The sequence below is a fragment of the Anser anser genome, assembly GCF_964211835.1.
Source record: "Anser anser genome assembly, chromosome: 2".
In the NCBI taxonomy this organism is placed as follows: Eukaryota; Metazoa; Chordata; class Aves; order Anseriformes; family Anatidae; genus Anser; species Anser anser.
The window spans coordinates 58,695,318-58,719,974 of record NC_139721.1 but is presented as its reverse complement, the minus strand read 5'-3'; the positions used below and the strand labels follow the sequence as shown (position 1 = coordinate 58,719,974).

Genomic DNA, 24,657 nt, shown 5'->3' with positions numbered 1-24,657 from the left:
GCACGTACAGGATTTTTGGCTACCGGCAACAAAATACAGTTGAATTGTTTTCCCCACTTTTCTGCTTTTTTATTTTTATGCTTTCAATTAATAAGTATATGATAAATTTATATAAACTCAAACAGTAAAAATGAAGTCTGGATCATGAATAACTCTTCTACTGTTATGGAAAAATGCATGCAAAAGTCTCTCCTTGGGTAAGATGAGATATATATGCTCCAATGAAGTATTGGAGAGAATTCATAATAATTAGTAATTATAATAATAATTCATAATAATTAGTAACTTGATAATAATTACAAACAGTAGTAAATAGTCTCCTTTTAAACCAAGAACTTCCTATGACCAAAAATTAATATTATAGAGGGAAGAAATTGAATCTGTGAAATATGCAGTTTTTGCAGATTACTTGGGGAGAATTGGTGAAACTGTAACGAGCGTGATGCCTATAATACCTTGTTGGTGTGATGTCATTTAGTGATCTTGCAAGGACATTCTAATTTCACTGCAGTTTTTGCTGGGATGTGGTATTTCCCTTCTGATGTGAAATATCAATTGAACCTGAAGTAAAAAAGCCAAGTACCTGTCTCTTGGAATGACAAATAAGAAAATTAAGGCACTCCCAGCCCTAGAATATAAATAGGAAGTTTTGATTTCTTTAGTAAGTGTCTGTGCAAATGGCTCTGTTTTTAAGGGTTAATAGGAAAACTGGTCTAAAACTAGGAAAAAAAAAAAAAAAGAAAAAAAGAAAAAAGTACCCATGTCTTTTATTTTTAATCTAGAATGCAGATATTTTGACAAGCATTGAAGTGGGCTGATTTGCCAGAGACGGCTGATGAAACATGCAGAAAACCATGGAATGATTGTTATAAAATTGTTATAAATTCACTTTTAAAAGCCTTCCTCCCTAAAGTCTAAAACCAAATAATATTTCCAGTAAAACATTTTAAGAGTAACTGAGTCCTACATGTTGCTTCAATTATAAAAGAATTACTTTAATTCTTTTATTAGTTCTTTTATTAATTCTTTTTATTATATTTTATTAATTCTGAAGGCTTATAGAGGTCCTCTCTCCCTCTCTGTTTGGGTTTAACACAAGGAGAAAAAGTGCTCTTTCTTTTTTAATTAGTCGGTGCATTTTATTGTTGTTGTTGTTGTTGTTGTTATTATTATTATTATTATTATTATTAAATTTATGCAGATCTGTTGGATTCTCCAAATTGTAGCCCTGCAAATAGCTGTGCACTGAGATTTTATTCACATTCTGTCTTTTTGCAGTAAGTTATTATTGTGGTTTTTGGCTAGCTATGTTAAATCCAATGACTTCGACTGTATAAATATGAGCAGGAGCACATGTAGGAGGAAAGAGAATAGGAGATGTCGCATAATACAGAGCAGATCTAATGAGCTACTGATGCAAACATCCTGTGCCCAGGATCCATAAGATGCATAGCATTTCACGTGGTAAAGGTCTTCCACCCTCATTGCCTTATGGCCAGAGTGAAAGCTGAAGAGAGAAACCAGTGGAATGGAGGTTGCTAAATTGCAGGCCTATGGACTTTCAGGCTACTAGGCAAGTAAATTAAAGAGTCTTGTTGAACCTTCCTGGCCTAAGTCATTGCTACTGGTATGTTGTTCCCAATACGGCCTATGTGAACTTTTACAGGCAGTTGTTTAGCCATGTGTAGGAGCTGACGTGTGCTACCCTGGTTTATTTATTTATTTTTATTTATTTATTTTCCTTCCACCTCAATTTCATTACTACTTGTATCTTTCTTACGTTACTTTTTCTCTTCTCTCCTCTCCTTACTTCACATTTCATCCTGTATATGCTGCCCCAGTCCATTTTCATGTTTGTTGTCTCTCAATATTTTATTGTCTTTGAAGCACCTTCAGAATATGAATAAACATGAACTAATATGATATTTGGTGTTCTAACACCAAATATTTATATGTAGTGTCTCATCCTTCACCTTGTGCTAAACTCTGTGCAGAAAGTCTGATCTACTACCCCATGTTTGCATAACAGGACTTCAGTCTTTTCTGAAGGCACTTCTGTAATAAATGTGATCATATAGTGCATCGTGGTTATATGCTAATTATGCAGAACAGTAATAAAGGTGCTTTTTGCAAGTCCAGGTTCAATCAGTCCCTGGATTTGTTTAAATTTAGTAAGCATTATAAAAACTGTAAAGTGTTCCTAATTTGCATTTCAGAACTGTGAGAAAGCATAACAACAGACCTTTAGAAGTGCAAATTTCTTTAGTGTCTTTCTTTATCAAGGGATGTTTTTGGATTATAGATTCAAACTTGATTCACCAAAGGAGTGGCATAGAGTTTGGAGCAATTTACATCCTTACATAAGTCTTAAACTATATGAAAAATGAAAAAGTGGTGCTTTATTTATTTATTTATTGGCCACCATTCAAGTACAATATTACAAACCTATTTCGTCATTCAGTCTCTCAAGCTACAAATCAATCCTTTAATTATTGTATTCTATGTAATCTATGGCTACATATGTATTATGAGTAGTCATTATTATGAGTAGTTATATGCACTGCTATCTTTTAGTATTACTAACATTTATTAATATTGCACATCTAAATTGTATTTATTTATTATTAAGGCTCAATTGAAATCTCTCCTGATCAAAATGTTTTCCTAAAAAAAATAAAGAGAATATCACAAATGATGACAGCAAAAAATATTGCTGAACCACAGATCAAAGATTTAATCAGATTAGAAAAAATGTGGAAACACTAAGGAAACTGAGGAAAGTTGTAGTACCTTGGAAAAGCTTGATTCAGACAATAATTTTATTAGTTGACAGGAGTTCAGATAGGGACATTTATGTATAGAAATTCTGTGTTAAACCTAGAATTAAAAAAAGTTTTTGAATGAGGTATTCTTGTCAGCAGTCTTGGCTGATGACTTTTTTTTTTTTTACCTGAATTAGAAGGGTTTTATTGTTATAATGGTTATTGTTATTATTATTATTTGTCTTCTGTTGTCTTTTTTTTGCCCATTTATCTTTTTAACCTAAAGATTAAAACTATCTTGAAGGGCCATAGCATTTTTATTCTTGATATTCTATAACCAAACCTCAATGTAATTGAACTAGCATATCCAAGTCAAGCACATATTATATAGGGAATAAAGACTCCAAAGATCTCTAGGAGCTTGATTCTAAATTATTGAACTGTGATATTAAGGGGAAAAAAAAGTCAACATAATAACAGCAAAAAAATTAATTGCTTTTATACCAAAAAAAAAAAATCTATTAAATATAATAAATATAATACAGAGATATTTTAAAAGAGGAAAACTAGCTAAATCTTAAGTTTCAGTAGTAAGATTCAGGAAAAAAAATATTGAGTAGGTTCTTCCTCTATAACAGAATTCAGTCACTTCTGCAATCTAATATCCAATTCCTATTGCATTAGAAATTGGTTTTCAGACGAGAAAAATTCATTCATTGCTGATAGCGTGTGCTGCAAATAAACTGCTCAAGACTGGATTCATATGCAACATTTATCCTAGACCATATTTAGTAACTAAATAGCTAACAGTACTTTAAAAATCTGCTTGTGTAGCTTGAGAATGGTGACTGGTGGGATGTTGATATATCCAGAGTTTTCATTTAACTTTATGTATCACATAGTGATGAGACAGGTGGAGTATAAGGAAATGTGTGCACTAACTTCATGTTGTTAACAATGTGTTAACTTTGCTTTCTCTATCTATACTTGTTGAAGACAGTATTATAGAATGACATCCAACTTTTCATACATTTTGTGTTTCTTAATGACATAAAATGAATTAAAATTATATTTTTTGAGAGAACATAGAAGATGGCAATATAATATTGCCGTGGGAAGGGGAAGGGGGTTTGGAACTAGATGATCTTTAAGGTCCCTTACAACCCAAGTCTTTCTATGACTGTAGAATATGATATTCCATGGATGTTAGTTATTTTTATAGGTAGCACTTCTGTTCTTGTGTTTCCATTAGTGCCATTTCTCCTAAGAAAGTTGGTTGATGAAATGTACCCTCTAAGGGGAGTTCAGTTTTCTTGCACTCGTTACATGGTTTGGTAGCAGTATTCAGTTTCTAAGTATATTTCATTATTATACACACATGCAGTGTTCACCTGTCAAAAATGTGGTGGAAGAAGAAGATCTCGTGGCTGCTCAGCATGTCAGCAACTGCTTTTCAGATGTTTCTAGATAATTTAAAGACTATGTAACTTCTGGTTTTTTTGTTTGTTTTTTTTTGTTGTTTGTGTTTTTTTGTTTGTTTGTTATGTTGTCCTCTTCAATGGCTCTCAGCTAGAGATCTATGGCATTAATGAATATTAGAAATTATTGAAAGAAAGGATGAGCAACAGACATCTATTTGTCATCCTTTTTGCATAATTTCTCAGGATAATAGATGTTTTAGTTTGCATAATCATATGATATAATATTGTATGTAGGAATCAGTCTAACATATTTGCAGATCTTGTGGATTTGATTTTAACTTTGGAAATAATCTTTTCTTGATTGATGAGTACAAGGATACCTGTATGTTCACATTTCTATAATTGGATCAATATTAATATGAGCATTCACATAATAACTAAGTTCAGCTGAAAAGTTCTACACAATTTTATTTGAATGTTAGATATAGGGAAGAGTTTGAAGGATGAGAATATATTCAAGATGTCTGTAGCACAAATTTAGGACATTTTTTTTAATGACCTTTTCTAGTTGATACCATTTTGACTAGGACTGTTTTTAGCAGAATATTTGCTGTGTAGAATCCTACAGATGGGATGTTTATACTTGTTCTTCACTGCTTCTGCCTTTTTTTTTTTCTTCCTTGCCATTTTACTTGTCAAAGTGTCTGCTACAAAATTAATAGCTCTTGTTATTACTTGCACTGAAGTGCAACATTGGTTTAGATGACTGTTCATCAATACTTTATTATAAATCACTAAGAAAGGGTCATAGAAACTGGAAACAAACTTGTTTTTATAAGAAAAGGAATACTTCTGTCTGGACATATATCAGCTTGATATGGATAGATTCAGTATGGTAATGGAACTAATTAAGCCACAGCAAATTAGCAAATATTATTCATTTTTATTTTAGAAAATTAGCATGTTTTTTGACTTCTTTATAAATGTCATAAAAACATAATTAATGATCTGAATACAGACTGATTATTTTGATTGAAATCATCTTTCATCCAGAAGTCCTTGTCTTGAGCAGAGGAACTCTAAATCAAACAGAGCATATCTTCATCAAGCGCAGCACAACCTTAACAGAATTCTCCACATCTGTAACACATTTGCAATTAACAAGAAGGGACCAATATCAGATCTCCATTTGGATGGCAATTACAATTTGAAAACCTTGGCTGCTTAAAGAGTTTAAACAGTTTAAGGGTTTTATAGTGTAATAGAAAATTAGTTTTCAGAATTTGTCAGGTGTCTTGCATCTCTGACCAAGAGATGATGGTTTGAGTTCAGTGTAATAGGACAGGAAAGAGAGAAGTACTTCTTCCTCTAGAACCTGACTCGTTTGATATCTAGTTTTGTAAGAGTGTCTGTAATTCTTTGTTAGAAATGAAATGGCTTGTTCTCTCTCTTCCTTTCACTTCTTTTACATACCAGAAATGTATAGGATTTTAGACATAGAAGAATTATAACAGTATTTGTAGTTCAGTGCACACTGAAGTTCAGTGCACACTGATGACCAAGTATATAGTCTTTTAGCCTTTCAGTTGGTTATTGTGATAGATGAAATGCATTTTGGTATAGAGAAGCAGCAGAGCAATCTACCTCTTAAAGGAAGAGGAGAAGGGTATTTTATGACATACATATGAAATACAATGATAGATCCATCTTCTTTCACATTCTTATTTTCTACTACTCTACAGATCCAAGCTGTTCTTCTCCAGTTTGAAAATCAATCCTAAGAGAAGATCCTCATTGTGAGTCACTCCTTGAACTTGCAGTCTTGAGTACTGACCATCTATCTACAAATGGTAATGTACATGATTGCTTATATTGAAATAGAGTGCAACATGCTACAAATAAATTCACTTCATTGCAGTTATAGCCTCTGTCTTAATAGACTCTTACATGTATTATTTCTTTCCTGTCATTAATTGCAAGAATGGGATATGTTTAATAAGTGTTTTGACTTACTTATCTTTGTGCTTTTTTCTTGGACTTAACAAAGTCCATATCTAGAGAATCACTGGGGCAGAATAGTGAATAACATAATTCAGATGATGGAGTCAAACTAGATGTCAGTGAGAGTATTGCTTGCGTAAGGGCAGAAATGACACACGTTTCATTGATACACAAATATATCTGTCTTTGGAAAGGATGATATATTTGCTTTATGTTATTTTCTTCAGATTACAGCACAATATAGCTCTAAGAACAAGTCTTTATTAGACTTGCAGTTTAATTAGTATTTACTGTTGTAACAATCCAGGTGGTAGGAATATGAACCTGGATATTTTACCTTCTGAAGTTGGGTTTGAGTTTGTCCTACTGATTGCAACTGTTTCAATAATTATTAATAATAATAAATCTCAGAATATTCTTCAGCCACTCCTAACAAATGAATGTTGTTATATTGCAGTTACTTTCATGATAGCAAGATACTTCTTTCACCTTTTATAATGCAAGTAATTACTTGTCACTAGTAGAATAGTGAACATACATTCTTTTTTTTCAATGAGGAAATGCATCATGGTCTATGAAAAAGATACCATTTTACTTGGATCAAAAGTAGTTGGTTCTGTCAGTAATCTCAAGAGCAATGCTTTCTCTTTTAGAATTATGTAGTTCTACTTCAGTTCTTCCAACTTTTGCCATTCTGGCATATATCAAATATACACTGTTTTAAAGACTCCTTAATTTACAGTGTAACAACTAGTAACCCCCAAACAAATAAAATAATATTTCATGGATTTGTTTATTGTCAATACTGGTGCAAGCTCAATTTGAGAGATGCAATTGTGAATCTTTGCAGACATAAGAAAATAAAATTACCCAGAAGGTCTCATTAAAGCATATTTTTTCCTAAACTTCAAAGAAATGTCAAAATTATTAAATTGCAATTTGCAAAAAGAGCATTTCAGAGGAAATAAATACCTGCTGACAGAGTGGACTTGATAGATATATGTTATATTTGTTTGATTACACTGGTGCAGAAAAAAAGTGAGAAACAGTCATTTCAAGGCAAGAAAGTATTCACTCAAAAGTTGAATTTAAATGACTAAAATGTAGCAGTTTGTATGGAAAGGATGGAAATAACTTTACTATAGTAAGGACCTTTTTCAAAGTTTTTTAAAAATCTTACACACACACACGAAATAAAGTATAGGTAAAAAAACAAAAGTTGGGGAGATAGATTTTAAAATGTTAAAATAATAGTGTTAAACAACTGTCTTGTTGCTAGCTGTATAGATATATAATGAAACAGATTTTGAAATCTCAATGAAAATCTTAAATTGAAGTTGGGAATCCAAAGACTTTTATTTATTTATTTTTGGTTGTGTGTTTACATCAAAATCATCATGCAGATTTTGACTGTAATGGTGACTCCTTGGCACTGCATGAATGTGCAAATGATAAGACATTATATTTTGTGTTTAACGGGTAGTTTTTCTGGAACATTTTAATCCTGAATCAACTCCAGATGATTGACTGAAATCCTGTGCAATAAAATGTAGTAGGGAGATATTACTATTATTATTATATGAGTTGTAGAGTATGATTCTGACATTTTCTACTTTTTAAAATCTCTTAAAACTTCCTTTTTCACCTCAAAATTACCATTGTGCTAAAGAAATGACTTTTAGAGATTCTTAATTTCCAGGTGTTTATAGTATTTCTCTTTGTATGTTCAATGAATGCTGACAATTACTACATTTGCTTTTATACAAGAAACCATGTGTGTTGTAGCATTACATACCAGTTCTGAACTGCACGATAGTTTTTAACTTTTGATGGTATGTTCTTTCTGTACTCCTAATCACAGTCCTTGAAAGCTACCATCATTCATTTACTAGTAAACTTTACAGACATAGTACTGTGGTCACTGAAAAGGCTTATTTTTAGCACAGTCATCGACATAGTCTTGGTGTGTGATAACTAAGCTACTATTATTCTAGATGAGCACCAGGCATAGTTTGGGACATCCACAAGTCAGGACAAGATAAAGCCACCTTGTTTTGAAGTGGAAAATTTGCCTTAACACTGAAAAATAGGTCTTAGCCAAAGCTATTTGCTTGTGTGGATGTAGCTTTTGATGTTACTGTTCCAATGTATAAGTCTGTTTTTGTATGTGTCTTTGAAACAAAATAATGAAACCATGACCCACCTGAAATCAGGAAAATAAGGTCTTGAAATATTCATTTGCCTTTGAGTATATTTCTTTAACAGCATGACAGAATGCATTGTCTCTTTTGTTAAAGTTATCTTTTGTTTTTGGAGAAGTAATTTCAACTTTATTACATTACTATATACCAAACCCCAGGGTGTTTAGACCTTTTGCATGGTGGTTTTTGTTTGTTTGTTTGTTTTTATTGTTGTTGCTTTTGTTTTTTTAATGTTTGTTTGCTTGCTTGCTTGCTTGTTTGTTTTGTCACGTTAAGGGACAGATTGTGCCATGCTGGGCAATTGCAGAGCTGCATGAGTGTAGGAGCAAAGCTAAAGGTAGTGCTGCAGCTCTTCTGCATAATACAAATTAAAATGCACTCTTTGTATCTAAGCAACAATACTGCATGATAGTGAAGGAGAACCTCATCTCTTATGTCTAACTTCGTTCAACACAAATGAGCCCCTGGAGGCATTTAAACACTGTTTGTATCCAGGTGTTGACATATTGCAAAGTTTCAAATATAGTGCCTTATTTGCTTAGTTTAACACATTCTCCAAACAATCACAAGAGAATTGAATTATCTCAATAAATGATAGCATTCTCATCAGCTGTTTAGGATAACACTGTGTTAATCCCTACTTCAGTCAAAACAGTTGGGACTTCTGAAGTTAGTGACATGATCATGACAATCAGAATCATAGAATCATAGAATATCCCGAGTTGGAAGGGACCCATAAGGTCCAACTCCTGGCACCACACAGGTCTACCCAAAAATTCAGACCATGTGACTAAGTGCACAGTCCAAACATTTCTTAAACTCCGACAGGCTTGGTGCAGTGACTACTTCCCTGGGGAGCCTGTTCCAGTGTGTGACAACCCTCTCAGTGAAGAAGCTCTTCCTGATGTCTAGCCTGAAACTCCCCTGCCTCAGCTTGACACCATTCCCGGGTCCTATCACTGGTGACTAAAGAGTATCAGGTATGGTTACTGTCAATCTACTGAGGGCTAACACTAATTCAGTCTGAAGGATGGAGACAACCCTTAAAACTCTTCAGATGTGGATAGACTAATGTGGTGGATTCTTCCCCAACATTACTGCCTTACATTTTGAAAAATTATTGAGATTTCTTCAAGAAAAGCAATAAAACCTTATTATTGAGAATGAGAAGTCATCTTTTTTTTTATGCTTTTCATCATTTAAAAATATTTAAGAGCAAGAAAATGGTTCATCAGTGCATCTTCTAATCAACACTCACTGTTCCTCTTACTGCTTGAAATGACGGAAATATTGTTCTTTATAATGTAGGCATCATGGAATGGAAATAGAACTGTTTGAAACAGGCTAGCAGTATTGCCATGGATTCATAAACATGTTTCTTGAAAAAATGAAAAGGAAATTGTGTTGTAGTAACTGTAAACTGAAAGAGCAAGCACATGTTTTATATGGATCTGTGCATTGACAAAATGCTCTTTGAGATTAAAATGCTTTTACTCCTAAAAGCTGTAGTCATGGTGTTCTTCCATGTTGATTTTTCAAGTTAGGAAAAGAACTACTTTGGAAACCAAATTTTGCTTTACAACCCCAAGTTCCTTTTAGATTAATAGCAGACTGCAAATTAGTGAAACCAGAGCTAATTTTTCTCTATGAGGAAAGACAGAGACTTACTGGCACAATCGGGGTAAAAAGCTGTTATTCACAAACTTCTTATCTTTTCTTTGTGTCCTGGATATAATCAAAGGGTTCATATGAAAATGTAATTCAGAGTGTGAACAGATATTTAGCATTTTTGTTCTTTCAGAAACAAATTTTGATAGGTGCAGGGCACAAAAATATCATATTGGATTTGTTCAAAAGCATGGTTACCTAGCTTGTCAAGGGCAACTTTTACCAATTCCCAGAATGTAGATTGGTCCTTTTTTTTTTCTCTTATCTACTATCTGAAGAATAACTTGCTGTAATAACTCTCTCTAAACAAGTAATTACATTCAGTGCTATGCTCTTGAAGTGAGAAAGGTGTCTGCATCACAACCACTGTCTGAAATGAGAACAAGCTAAACAGCAGATGTCTTGTTTGTATACCCACATTCCCATCAACAAGTTGCATGTAATACTGTTAATTAAAACACAACTCTGTAATATTCAAAGAGCTAATGGATCAGTCTTGACAAGCTATATAATCAAGAATAAAAGCAAGATTTGTAAGACGTACTAATCTTTCTTTCATTTTTCTACCATAACGATATCTCTTGGGAGAGCAGCAGCCATGAAAGATAAGCAGTGCAGAAGTCAGTTTGCTTTCTGTGGTTTCTGAGCCAGTCTGAACACCTGCTCTGCTCTTGTGTAATTTCTTTGCACAGAGCTTCAAATAGAGTTTAATGATCACCCGCAGCATTTGTAATGAAAACAGAATAAAAGCTCCATAGAGAGGAAATAAATGCATCTCTAGTGAGCTTCAGTGTTGACTTGAGAAATAGAAGAAAACATGTTTCTTCAATATTAAATAAGACTTTCACACTGAACTCGAGGTAGTCAATTATTCTTTAGTTCTGTGGCCAAACAACAAATAAGGAAAGATTGTTATTGTTTTGCTCAAACTGGCAAAGGAAACCTGGTTCAAGAATGAACAGCAACTACAACAAAACAATCAAACAAGAAAAATCTTTTTCAGGAGTGTATTTGGCAAAAAGACTACACTGTGCTCTTTCATATGTGATCCTTGTATAGGTTATCTGGGCTTCGTCTCTGAGCCAAAGTGACAATACCTAGTCTTACAAAACAGGTAAGTCCTGATCTGAAGAGTCTGAAAATGATTGCTAGCACAGACAGGGTGATCTCCTTATCTTGTGTCTGGTTGTATCTGGTTGTCCACCTGTGTAAACTTGAATGATTCTGCTGATTTCAGTACAGTAATGCCATTCACAGTACTGAGACCCTGTGCTTTATTTGCACTGTCAGTTAATACCTGCGATCAGTTCAAAGTTTTTGAGCCTGATGTTTACTTCAATATAACTTGAAAATAGATTTTACTTGTTTATTTATTTTCCCTACAGTTGATGGCCTTGAACAGCAATGGGTCAGAGCTAGGGAAAATTTCTCAACTAATCAGTTTAGGGTAAGAGGTAATTTCTGTACTGTGATAATTCTCTTCAAAATAATTTTAGCTTGTAGGGTTTGAATGTCCTGGTTTTGAATCACAAAACACTTGCCAAGGTATCTTATAAACATTTAAATTGCTAGATGACATTTGGGCAAAGTATTTTAAAATCTAAATGCTTCGTACCCTATAGTCAAAAATAGTCTAATGTCTAAATTTGAAAGTTATAACAACAGTGCTATACTACCAATATTTAATGGTATTTAGTCCTAAAATGCTCAATACCTGATGATACAAATAATGAATGATATATTGAAAAGTAGATGCAAAAGGAGACTCTATTTCTATTTCAAATTCAATTTAATATTATCTGAAAGATTTAATTATCTTTCTTTAACAAATGAATCACTTTTTTTTTCTTCAGTCAGAATTTTCTTTAACACAATTTTTGTATTAAATAAAAAGATTATTTTTTTTTCATACAACCAAGATTGGTTATTTTTGTTGATGAGCTTTTTAAGGTGACACCTGTCCACCAACACTTGAAACAAACAAACAAACACACACACAAACACACACACAAACAAAAACAAAGAAAGAAAAAAAGTGATTTAGTTCATAGTAGAAAACAAAGTTGTTCTAAATGTCTGCTAACTATGGTAATACGTATTTCAAATCCCATTAATTAAATGTGTTCGATAAAACCAATTTGCACTGCTGGAGTTTCTGCTAGTCTATCTTAAATGTCATACAACCACATACAGAAGAGACCTCTGGGCTTTTAGTGTTGCTGCAGTACACGGGCTGTGAGGGGTATTGCGGAAAGGCACTGCCTTACTACAGTGCCATCTGCTTGAAAGTGCTGGGGGAAATGCTGAACACTTTCGTGAGTTTCATGCCATAAAAACAGTGAATAGGAGCTCATTAGCCTACAGCAGTTCCCATTGTAATCACATTACATTCATGCAGAGAAAATTGCCTGCCTGAACAGTAAGTCCTTCATAGTGTTTAACACTGGTTGGATTCTTCCTGCCATTTCTGCAACATGGATCTCTTCAGCTGTTTTCTAAACAGGAGAAAGTTTTTGTTGATTTTTCTACTCAACATTCTTCAATGTCTAATGGGAGTTATGAACACTTTAGAGAAATGGTCTAAAATGGAGAACAGTTTCTTTGCTTTACATTATCAAAAATTTGATTCTCTGAAATAATTTTCCTAGAAGAAAATTTTAATGACCTTGGTAAAAAGAAAAAAGCAGTAGCTCAGATATCAAATAAATAAGCTCAAACTGTGCAAAGTGGAATTAAGCAGATTACAAGCCCTGTGAAATATTCCTCCACTATTATTCTCTTTTTGCGAATTGAATAATTCTTGTAATTTAAAAGGTTGTTAGACTCTGATAATTTGGATTTAAAAAAAAAAAAAAAAAGAGAGAAGCAAACTATGCTCTACAACATCTGAGTTCCATCCTGATGGAGTCTAAACATAAGTGATGAATGGACTGAACCTTCTATGTCTTAAATCTATATCCACTGTTGTTCGTAGAGCTGTGCTGATTTCTTCTGATTACAAGTTTCAGTCAGAAGGATGTCGCTGCTTGTATTGGGTTAGGTTGGATAATCAACCCAATCTATTGCCCTACTAGCAGTAAATATGGACCAATAGTAGGCCTATGTTTTTGATGGGAAAAACACTTAGAGATTCCTCAATACATTAAGATTGCTTTGTAAGTACAGAGTTTTTGTTTCACCTCAGCTATATGATTAGCTTCAAAGCCAAATTTCATGCATTTTTAAATTGTATTTGAAAGCAAAAGGTTATTTAGGTGTAATTCTTGCTGCTTACAAATGGTTTACTTTCTAATTTCATATTTTTTTTAAAGGAAAATGCCTGTAGCCATCAATTAAACAAGCTTCATCTGAGTTGCTGTTGCAGAATCTTAAAGATAAAGAACATCTCATAATTCCTAAGCACTCATTCTCCATCCTATTTATTTTATTTTAACAGGTATGCTACTTTTTACAGCAGCACTCTGTATAACTGAATTATTCATAATCCCAGTTAATTTAATTATGCTATAAAAACATTATTGGTTGTGGGTAAGGATGAAATAATCTACAAATACTTATACATTTACACATAAATGTACAATTTTCTGTAATGCTTAAACACCTTTCTAATCTCTAATCTACTTTCATTAAATCTGTGAAATTGCCATGGTCATCATTTGTAGGCATACCTATTAATCTTGATCATATGATACAGGGGGGACGTGGTTTCTAATTGCCATGTAATTCAGGAAACAAGCATAATCTCATGAAAAATAATAAATAACAATTTAAAAAGTCGAGGTCTTAATTAGTAAGTGTTTATGGACTGAAATGTGATTTAAGTGTGACCAAGAGAAAAACTGAAGATTTCAGAGAATATTTTTTAAATGTTGAGAGCTCTCTTGGTATAGATTCAATGCAGCATACTCTTTTCAGTTATTCAAGAACTGCCATATGCCAAATTATTCCTTATTTGGTGGTGTTCCAGTGAGCTTTCTAGGGAAATCTGTGGAATAGATATATTCAGGCGGAATTATGTATAAAATATTTCTCTCACAATTATGATCTCTGATGAAATGAGCAAGTGTCATATCAAGAATACAGGGGGCTCCTACTCCCCCCAAAACACTGTAAACTGTCTTTTGTTTCCAGTCATCACAATTCATGTTAGATCTCTGCCATTACTTCAGTTTCATCCTCATTTTAGAAATATTGTTTGTTCATCAAAAAGATTTCAAGTTCTACTCTCCACACTGATGTTAGTTTTTATCTTAGTGTACTCAGTAGGATTTTTTTATTATTTTTTTAATCCTATCTAGCTCTCAACATATTTATCTGAAAAAAAAATTATGGTGAAAATATATTGCATTTTTTCTTATACATCAGTATAGTACAAAAGTATAGTACATCAGTAAGTATGTCAGAATGCTGTTCACTTTAAAATACCCATTTTCTTGTTTTTATTTTGTCCATCAAATTCATTTATTATCTCAGAAATGGAAAAGTGATCTTTTTACTTAACTCTCTTTATATCTTAGTCTTTCCAAGTACCCTTCTACATTTTTTTTTAATATTTGTTTTGTTTTCAAGAACAAAGCAAGTTATTTCATAGATAGAAAACTGAAACCTTTTCCTGCCTCTAGCAAGAAATTAGTTTTACACATCCATCTCTAAATTGAATTAGCTTGCAGATGGTCCTCAGTGCTTTAGATAGATTAAAACCTCAGAGTTCAGAGTACTGAATGACCTCAGCAACTTTAATTTTTTTATTCTCTTTTTTAAAACAATTCATTTATCTGTTCTGATGTCCAAGGTTTTATCCATAAAGCTTTTAAGCTTATTAGGAAACTGCCATCTGGAACAGTATATTAGCAAACCTTCTCAGAGAAATCTGTTAAAATTTTAACTCCTGTTTGTTTAGATATGTGTGCTTAAAAATATTTGCAACAAGGTTTAGAAGCCAACTTGGTTTTTTGTCCCTTTCAGCTATGATTTTCTATTTCTAACATTACAATTTTTTCCCATTTTTCTTTGCTTCATTTTCACGTTTGTTTAACTGACCTGAAATAATCTGATAATTAGTATGTTATTTAAAGCAGAAACTGATCTTTCAGCCACATATGTGTATCCAATGAATTAAAATTTGACGGGTAGAATATATAACTTAAATGAGAGCAGATGATATATTTGGAGGGTAAATGTTGGTCTTGATTTCTGAGACACACAAAGACAGATAACAATACATATGCTCACAAATACCACCAGTTATTGTTATGTATATGATATAGTTCCCATTGCTACAACGTTTTCAATTGTTCCCATTGCTACTACATGTTTTCAATTGTTTATTAATTTGATAAATATTAAGCATAGGTGATTAAGATTAATAAACGTACTATTCTCCAGGCTAAACTATTTTTTATTATAATTAATATCATGTTGCTATCATGTTATTCATCAAACTTAATTTTTTTAATGATAGAATTAATTTCAGTATTTTTCTAAACTTAAAAAAATATATATCCCTTTTATTTTTTTCAATTATTTAATTAAATGCAAAATACATTTTTTAAAATGCATTTATATTCAAATAGTAAATACAAGGAGGAAATTATTAAAAGGAAATGGTAAACTGACACTATTAGAACTATTTTTTTCTTGAAATCAGTAAAAATCTTTAAAATATTTTTTTTTGAGGAGTTCTTTTTAATTATTATTTTCCTTTATAATATCAATATTTCTCACAAGATAGCAAAATCATTTCTCATGCAAGCATGCTAGCTGCCAATGGCAAATGAGACAACGAAAATAAAGAGTCCAAATTTTGCAATAAGTCTGTTTACAGTTTCCCTCAGATATATCTATTTCTGCGTGATGCATTATCATGCAGAAATTCCCAGGTTTTCTCAAAACAAACTTTGCTGCATTGCTTAGGTATGATCACTCTGCAGCCTGAAAACCAGGTAACTATATTAATGTGGAACTGGACCCACATGCAGAATCTTCTGGTTCTGGAATGACTTTGGAAATCTTTGTATTGGGTAAAGTTGACATATCTCTTATGTCTTCAAATTACAGTAACCCAGGCCAGTGACAAAGGGAGTCATCTGGGGCTTAATGTGGCCTGTTGTTCTTTCTCTCCTGAGTCTATCCATAACTCTGATGACATTGATACAGCCTCAAGAATATTTTTGTTTTGTTTTGTTTTGGAAAGAATTTTGTTAAATACCAGTAAAAATTTTCATTTTGTTTAGAATTGAGTAGCAAAACAAACAAACAAGATCATCTAATCTTTACATATGCTGCTCATGAGAAACAAAACAGAAGTAAACAGAAGTCAGACAGCTATGAACAACCTTTTTATATTTAGGTTTAATTTACAAGTTAACAATTTCAAGTATTGTTTAAACTTCAGTGACAGTGTGAATTAACCAGGAATTTAATCATTATTTCAGTACTATGAGAGTACTTCCAAGAGCCTTTTCAGAATATTCAATTAATCAATTTTATAAGTTGGTTCATGATGTTAAATATCCAATGTTCCCATTAAATATCCCATCTGCTAATTACTGTGTTATGGAACAGAGACACCTGTTTCTTACTTAACTGTCACATAACTTTTCTGTTGGGAGCTTTGTTTTCAAAATCCTTCCTTCAGCAGTCTCAACACAAATTTATCTCTGGTGTTCTGCATGCTGTCTTTCAGCTCAGAATAGAGCTGGTTTTAGCTGTTTCAGAATAGAGCCTGGCAACTGATAAAAACACAGAGCTGATTCTAAGTTCAGGGTCCCATATTTGATCTGGCTGAAAAGCTGTTAGTATTAATGTAGAGGAGCATGAGGTGGCTGGAAACTAGTTTCTAGTGATGTCTGAAGTAGCCCCCAGATTTATTGGACTTATGTTTATGTTAAAGACATCTTCTAGAGATTCTTCCAGATTCTGGCAAACTTGGAGGCTCCTCTAGCACTCTGTAGATAATACAAGAGACAACATGGAAACTGTAGCACTGGGCTCTCTATTACTGCACAATTCATCCTCCTTTGAGTAAAATCACAGTAAAATTAAGTATAACTTATGCTGGTACTCCTGTGGATAAAAGCCATAGAATTCAGGTGATTTCAGTTTTTTAGTTTATGAAGATAATTACCACTTTTATGTAGAAATAAACAATGATAAATAAACTAGACTATAAAAAAATCTACATTTTTTTCAGTGATGAACAATATAATGATTTTATTTTATTTTTCTTCATCTCAGGATCTTTTATATTATTGATACCATATTTAGGAGTCAAACTGTGTAGTAGAGTGGTCAGATGTAAATGCTCCATTTTTTTTAAGTTTGACAGAGTACACCAATGAGGAAAAATCTGTTTGTAAAACTTGAAAAAGTGAAAAAGAAATAAAATTAAATTGATGCTGAAGAACTAAAATGAAAAAAAAATATTCTAGAAACAAAACAGCCTTTGAGGTAAATAAATAACTTTTATTGTACAAAGCTTGGAAGGATATTAAAAAGTGTTTATTAGATCATGCAAGGAGTACTCTAGGTTGCTGTTATCACAGAATCACAGAATTGTAGGGGTTGGTAGGGACCTCGAAAGATCATCGGGTCCAATCCCCCTGCCAAATCAGGTTCCCTAGAGCAGGTTGCTCAGGTAGGCTTCCAGACGGGCCTTGAATATCTCCAGAGAAGGAGACTTCACAACTTCCCTGGCAGCATGTTCCAGTGCTCCGTCACCCTCACCGTGAAGAAGTTCTTTCGCATATTGGTGCGGAACTTCCTGTGATCCATTTTTTGGCCATTGCCCCTTGTCCTGTCCCCACAAACCACTGAAAAGAAGTTGGCCAAACCCCACAGTCTCCCATACTTAAGATATTTGTAAACATTGATAAGATCCCCTCTCAGTCTTCTTTTCTCCAGGCTGAACAGACCCAGGTCTCTCAGCCTTTCTTCATAGGGAAGATGCTCCAGGCCCTGTATCATCTTTGTGGCCCTCCGCTGGACTCTTTCCAGGAGATCCCTGTCCTTTTTGTACCGGGGAGCCCAGAAGTGGACACAGTACTCCAGGTGAGGCCTGACCAGGGCAGAGTAGAAGGGGAGGATCACCTCCCTTGACCTGCTGGCCACGCTCCTTTTTACACATGCCAGGATCCCATTGGCCTTCTTGGCCACCAGGGCACACTGCTGGCTCATGGTCAACCTGTCATCCACCCTGTACTGAAATTATCCCCTTACTAAGATTTTATTTTTTTTTTATTTTTTTTCATTCTGTGAGCATAAGGTTCTCAGAAACATGTCTTGTATCGAAAGTTTCAGTGCTTACTTTTTCTTCTTGTTAGTTACTTGATACTTCACAGGAAATCCTGAAAATGGTTTGGGAAAAAAAAAATGCTATCAGCTAGAATTCTTCTTAGATATTTATTTACATTCAATATCACCAAGCTCTGAAAGATCCATAATCCCCAAACAAAAATTCAAAAATTCTAAAATAAAAATAATGACAGCTACTAACTCTAACTTGCACCACTTCCACTTATCATAGCTTTACAATGTTTATAAATAAGTCATGCTAAAGATATTAAAGTTGTACTCAGTAATCAACCTGGGGAGAATTTTTTACTATGTTTATTACTACATTTCTTTATATATGTATACATAAATTTCTTACTATATTTTTTATTATAGTAAATTTCCTGGTTGGCAAGCAGTCTCATTGTTGATATTTTTAATTGTCCTGTTCATGTTTTACTTGGTTTTCTGAACTACTAATCTCCTTCTGAGACAGGATGTCAATATCTCTCACTGAATGGAGTTTCTTCCTATAAAACCACAAGTCTAACATCCTTTGACATATATAATGCATTCAGTGTTCTGATTATTTGGTATTAGTTCATGAAATCCTCAGAGCTGTTCGGAGAAAATTCCAAAAGCACTCATAATCAACGCACTGACTATGATATTCTAAGAAAATATTAAAAAATCCCACCAACCTGGAGCTGTTTGGAATAGATGTAGTCATAGTAATTAAAAGGATCTCCTTCCACTCCATTAAATTTGACCAACTATACAGTACATGGAATTCTTGTTTTTCACATTGTCCTTTTCAGACAGATTGTTTAGCATCTGGCAATATTTCTTTGTCAAAATGTTAGTCAACTACAGTGATGAAATTGAATTCCTTTGTTGATTGGATAAAAAATGTCTGTCTATCATACAATATTTGGACAGGAACTGTTGTTCTGTTCAAAAATGTTTTACAAACTACATGGATTTTATTGAAATCCAGTCTGTATATAATAGAGGGAAGCATCATAGATGCACTCAGCCAGCTTCACAAATCAAGCAAACACTTCTTATGAAAAGTCATCCAACACTGGTTATGATTTTAATCTATAGTAATATAATGTTTGCCCAAAATATAACACAGATTTCACATTAATAGCAGGTATGTTTTTTTTCTGTTAAATTCTGTAATGAATGGTTAGGCAAACTTTCTCTAACTTTCTGGAAAAATCAGGTTGGTTGGTGGTTGTTTGCTTGCTTGGTTGGTTCATAGGTGGCTATCAGTGGTAAAATGAATGCAGATGAGATAGACTTTTAATTAAAATTGGTTGTTATGTGAAGCCTGCCATCTGATTAATATGGGTTTTTTTGGACGCATGTACTTTTTCAAAGAAGGTGTTTGTGCTAAGTGAATCTTGCATTAGCAATGAAATGTTCTTAATCCTATTGTCACAATGAGGGCTTTCCTTTTAACTTCACTGAAATTAATTGAGCCTCTTTGTACAGTAAAGATGTACCACAGATTGTATTTCAGTTACAGAGAAACATCTGACAATGACCAACTTTATTAACCAGTGACCTTGAAGTGTCCCTTAGTGTTTTAAAGGCTTAGAGATCCACTACCACATATGTATGTATATACATATATGTATATACATGTAATGCACACATGCATTTGTATCACATCTTTGTACCAAGTATCAATATTTACATTTCTACAGCTGGAATATAATTGTTAATGGCAGGGAAAAAAGCAAAAACCTATGTACTATATGCAGACATTCTAGGTTAGAGAAGATGCAAGAAAAATGAAGGCCAGTGTGTGCATCTTGACCAGATCTTGATCAGTCTCTTTCAAAAGGGGATGGGCTTTTAGTAAAGCAGAGCATATCAAACTACACATATGAGAAAAGGGGCACGAATGTTATTTGAACTGATTAATACTGACACTCAGTTGAGGAGGTCACAAATTTTCCTCTTTTGAGAAGAGAGGACTGAGAGGGGATCTTATCAATGTTTACAAATATCTTAAGTATGGGAGACTGTGGGGTTTGGCCAACTTTTTTTCAGTGGTTTGTGGGGACAGGACAAGGGGCAATGGCCAAAAAATGGATCACAGGAAGTTCCGCACCAATATGCGAAAGAACTTCACGGTGAGGGTGACGGAGCACTGGAACAGGCTGCCAGGGAGGTTGTGAAGTCTCCTTCTCTGGAGATATTCAAGGCCCGTCTGGAAGCCTACCTGAGCAACCTGCTCTAGGGAACCTGATTTGGCAGGGGGATTGGACCCGATGATCTTTCGAGGTCCCTACCAACCCCTACAATTCTGTGATTCTGTGAATAGCTTCTCTCCTGTCCAAGCAATGACTTTGATTTCCCTTTAGAAGCTCTTCCTTGTTATAAATGACTGTCGTTCAAGATTAGAGTATTTTTTGCTCTCATTCAGTTGTTTATATCGATACTTCTTGTTAATATAAGGTTAATACCTATGTTATTCGTGTCCAAAGGGAATTCTCTTACCTCACTGTTGTTCTTGATATGATCATTGTACTGAACAGTCCACATTACTGCTGTTCTTACTAACCAATGCAATCTATTAGCAAAATTTAGGAGGACTGAACAATTATGTAGAAGATTGCTGCAAAGGTCTTTGAGTACCACACTGAAACAGTGCATTAACTTTGTAAAATTAAGAACTAATAGAAAAAGAAATAAAAACGTTTCAGTTTAAACTCTTAAAGTTTTAACTCTTGAATTTATTAGCTTATAAATTCCATTATCCTCATTATAACTCTAATGCAACATGTAATATAATATTGTTATACAGAATATTTTAATAATGTAGGTGAGCGCATATTGTGTCAGAAGTAAGATTTTAAGCTAAAATTCTTCATTAGAAGTCTATTGAATTGATTAGTGTTTTCTACAAACAGACAAAAACTACAACAATGCCCAAGGTCAGTTCCAGCAGAGAGAAAACTAGTTGAATTAGCATAGACTCCCTTGGCTAGTATAGTCATCAGATTGGTAAACTAATTGAGATGGTGGTGGTGAACTGAGCAAGGGAGCACCTGCGTACCACTAATGAGGTCCTTCATTTCTGAGAAATCCTATGGAGGTCCAAAACTGCATACACTTCCAGCAATGCACTAGCCCGGAACACAGACATGTGTCCTCATAATGATTCCAACTCTATCTCATCATTTAAGTTCAGACTGATGTCTTCTGAAGTTGGTTGTGGCCCACTGGGCAGAAAAGCACACACAGCACTGAACTGTGAAGGCTGTAAAGAGATGAGCTGAAGAGACTCTCTACCCTTAGGCTTTAGGGTAGGGCTGGCATTCCTCCAGCTTGTGAGATTCCCTCATCACATGTACTAGGTGCCTCTGCAGAAGTCAAAAAGACAAGAAAGATCAAGGCACCTTTTCAGCCAAACAGCACTTGAATCTATTTATTTATTTATTTATTTCCTACATATTCTGCTACCTATTGCCTTTCACTGGCTATTCAGAAGCCTTTTTGAACAAAACGTTTTGATAGCTACATTTATTTGTTTATTTGAAAGAAAGAAACATTTCATTTTACTATTTTTGGTGGATCCGGTAGTAATCACAAAATACATATTTCTGTATACAGACTAGATACAGTGGGATCAAGCATATGAGCTTTGTTTTTGTGAACAGAATTTCAAAGCTTGGATTATCTCCTCTCCTGGGAAAGCTTATGATCTATAAATAAGTCTAATATCTAAGCTCTACTAAATGAATAAAACTATAATGTTAATAAAAATAATATCATAGCTTTCAGTTCATTCAAAAATTATACTGGAGCTTATATTTTTGATGGAAGAGAAATAAAATTTACATACAAAATCAGTTTGAGATCTCTTGCTTTTAAATGACTTTAACATTTAATTTATGTACTTTTAAAGAGCTTCTGCTATTGTATTGACAATAACATGGGCGTTGACCAAATGTCCATTTATTCTAGACGTTAAAAGAAGTTCAGACTCACCATTAATTTAGAACACCTCATTCAATAACATTTCTTTTTTTCCATTGAATTATGATGATTTATGTGTAGTGCCTTTCTGGGAAGACCTACTGTTCACTAGATACTTTGTTGAGCTCAAGAAAGTACAATTAATTTAGTACTGCAGGTTTTACTTGAGTAAGATAGATGTAGCCCAATGTCCACTAGATATGAACTTAGAGAACAGAATCTATTTTGTTCAGAAGTATTAGGATTGTGTCTAGAAATATTAGAAATAGATCTGCAAATGCTGTCTTATGTCAATGGATAGTATTCCCTAGAAGAGAGTAAAATTGTCCTATTGCATATAAGAGTGCATTCTCAGTAGTGGCATATTCACACATAACAGACCAATTCCAATGTTCAACTTGCTCTGTTTAGGTACTCAGTGCCTTGAGAAAATGTATGCCTTTGTCCCTTTGAAAGAATTGTACTAGAGATGAGGTATGAAAAACTTGTCTTGAGTAACCTATAGAGATATCGCTTCCAAAGTTAAAATATGAGAGGTTCTGTTTGAAAAAAGTTCCTCTAGCTGGGGGCTCCGGTTTGCTTTTCAAGCAGGTGTTGGTTGCTGGTAAACTCAGCTGAGCACCAACCATACAATTATTCCCATCTGAAACACAAGCACATTTCCTATCTGCAGTAAACAGGGAAGGAAAGAAAAGGTGGGGGATATATCCTTTTGGATATAGTATGGACAAAGAAAAACATGAGAGAATACATGACCTAGGAACTAATTTTTATGTTCATGTTTGTGATGTATGTTCCTATTCATATGCTTCATACTCCTATTTGTATGCTATTCATACTCAGCACTGCTCCAGGTATGCAACTAAAGGCAAAGAGAACAATTTGTATGTCTTTTAGGGTGTCTTTAGATATCTTCCCATCTCTGTGACCTCATCCCATGTCCTGCAGTATGCACTTCTTCAAAAAGATCAGTTCTGCTGTGGCCAAAGGGCCCTCTATTGTATTTTTGCTGGTAGATGCATTGTAGATATATCCTACATATTTTCAGAATTCCCAAAGTAATACAGTCAGGGTTTTATTAGGAAAGAGATACGCATCTTAACCTGCAGATTGTTATGAATATCACTAAATATACTTTCTTAGATGTAAATTACTCTCCATTTCAATAAGATAATTTATCTGTTTGTTAACTGGGTCTCTACAAGAAAAACAAAATAGTGAAATATAAAATTTGCATGGGTATATTTAATCAATATTATATTAAATAGATACCGCATATATTTTGAGATACCTGGGGTAATATTAATAAATTCCAGCTCCATTTACCACAGGACATTGATACAGAATCAGGAATATTGTTTTTGGTTGGAAAGAATTCTGTTAAATATTAGTAAAAATTTCCATTTTGTTTAGAGTAGGAAAACAAACAAACAAACAACAACAAATGCAAACAATGAGAGTTATTAGCAGCCCTGAAAATACACAGTACATAACTGGATGGTTGGAATTTGTATTCAAATGAATTCTGAAGATGAGAAATTATGATCATTCATTATTTCACAGTTGAAATCAACTAGTATGTCTTGAAAGAATCTTTGCTTTTGATAAGAAGAAGGGTGTTAAGGAGTTGCTTCAAGAATTTTTGAGCTTTTTTTTTTTCAAATGTATGAAGTTAAAAACAGATATGCAATACTGTCCTCAGCTCCTGAGCACTTGACTACTTAACTAATGAAATGGCAGCAAAGCTAAGCAGCAATTTATATTTCAAGACTTTTTTTAACAAAACAAAACAAAACAAAAAAAGCTGCAGGGGGGGCTTTATATCGCTAACTCTTCATGCGAATTAATATAGATCCCAATTTGAGAGAAATATTGGTCTCCAGCCCAACATAAATCACAAACATCTTGATTTATTTTGATTCATACCATTTCTCTCAGGTCTTTCTGACTGACTGCTGCTCAGCTCCTTGCTTGGTGTAATAAGGTCTACTTGATGTTGCAAACTCCTCCATTATTCACAGACCTCCCTTTAGTAAGCTGTTACTGGATTGCAGACTCTGCATGCTTGGGGACATGCTTTTGCTTATTCTTATAAGTCAGGAAACCAGCCTTTATATCTGGCGTATTGCTGACACGTCCTCCCTGTGTTGGAGATGAGACTTCATCCTCCTCTGAGTCCTCTCTTCCTCAAACAGAGCTGTGGATCCATGCAGCCAGCTCCTGTGCTTGGCAGGGCTACAGGCAGAGGTTCTCAGGCACTCGGCTGAACATGCATCCCATAGCCAGTATGGAGCACTATGGATCTAATTTCTTTGGTCATTTCAAATCACAAATGAA

The 24,657-nt window shown here is 33.8% G+C and overlaps 1 long non-coding RNA gene across 1 annotated transcript in view; it reads left to right on the top strand.

Moving 5' to 3' along the window:
* LOC310893719 overlaps window positions 1-24,657 on the top strand; it is a 34,708-nt gene that overhangs the window by 4,904 nt on the left and 5,147 nt on the right. Inside the window, exons 3-5 of the long non-coding RNA XR_014579241.1 lie at window positions 5,926-6,033; window positions 9,214-9,365; window positions 13,365-13,489. This is a non-coding gene — a long non-coding RNA (uncharacterized lncRNA). The remainder of the gene's footprint in view (window positions 1-5,925; window positions 6,034-9,213; window positions 9,366-13,364; window positions 13,490-24,657) is intronic.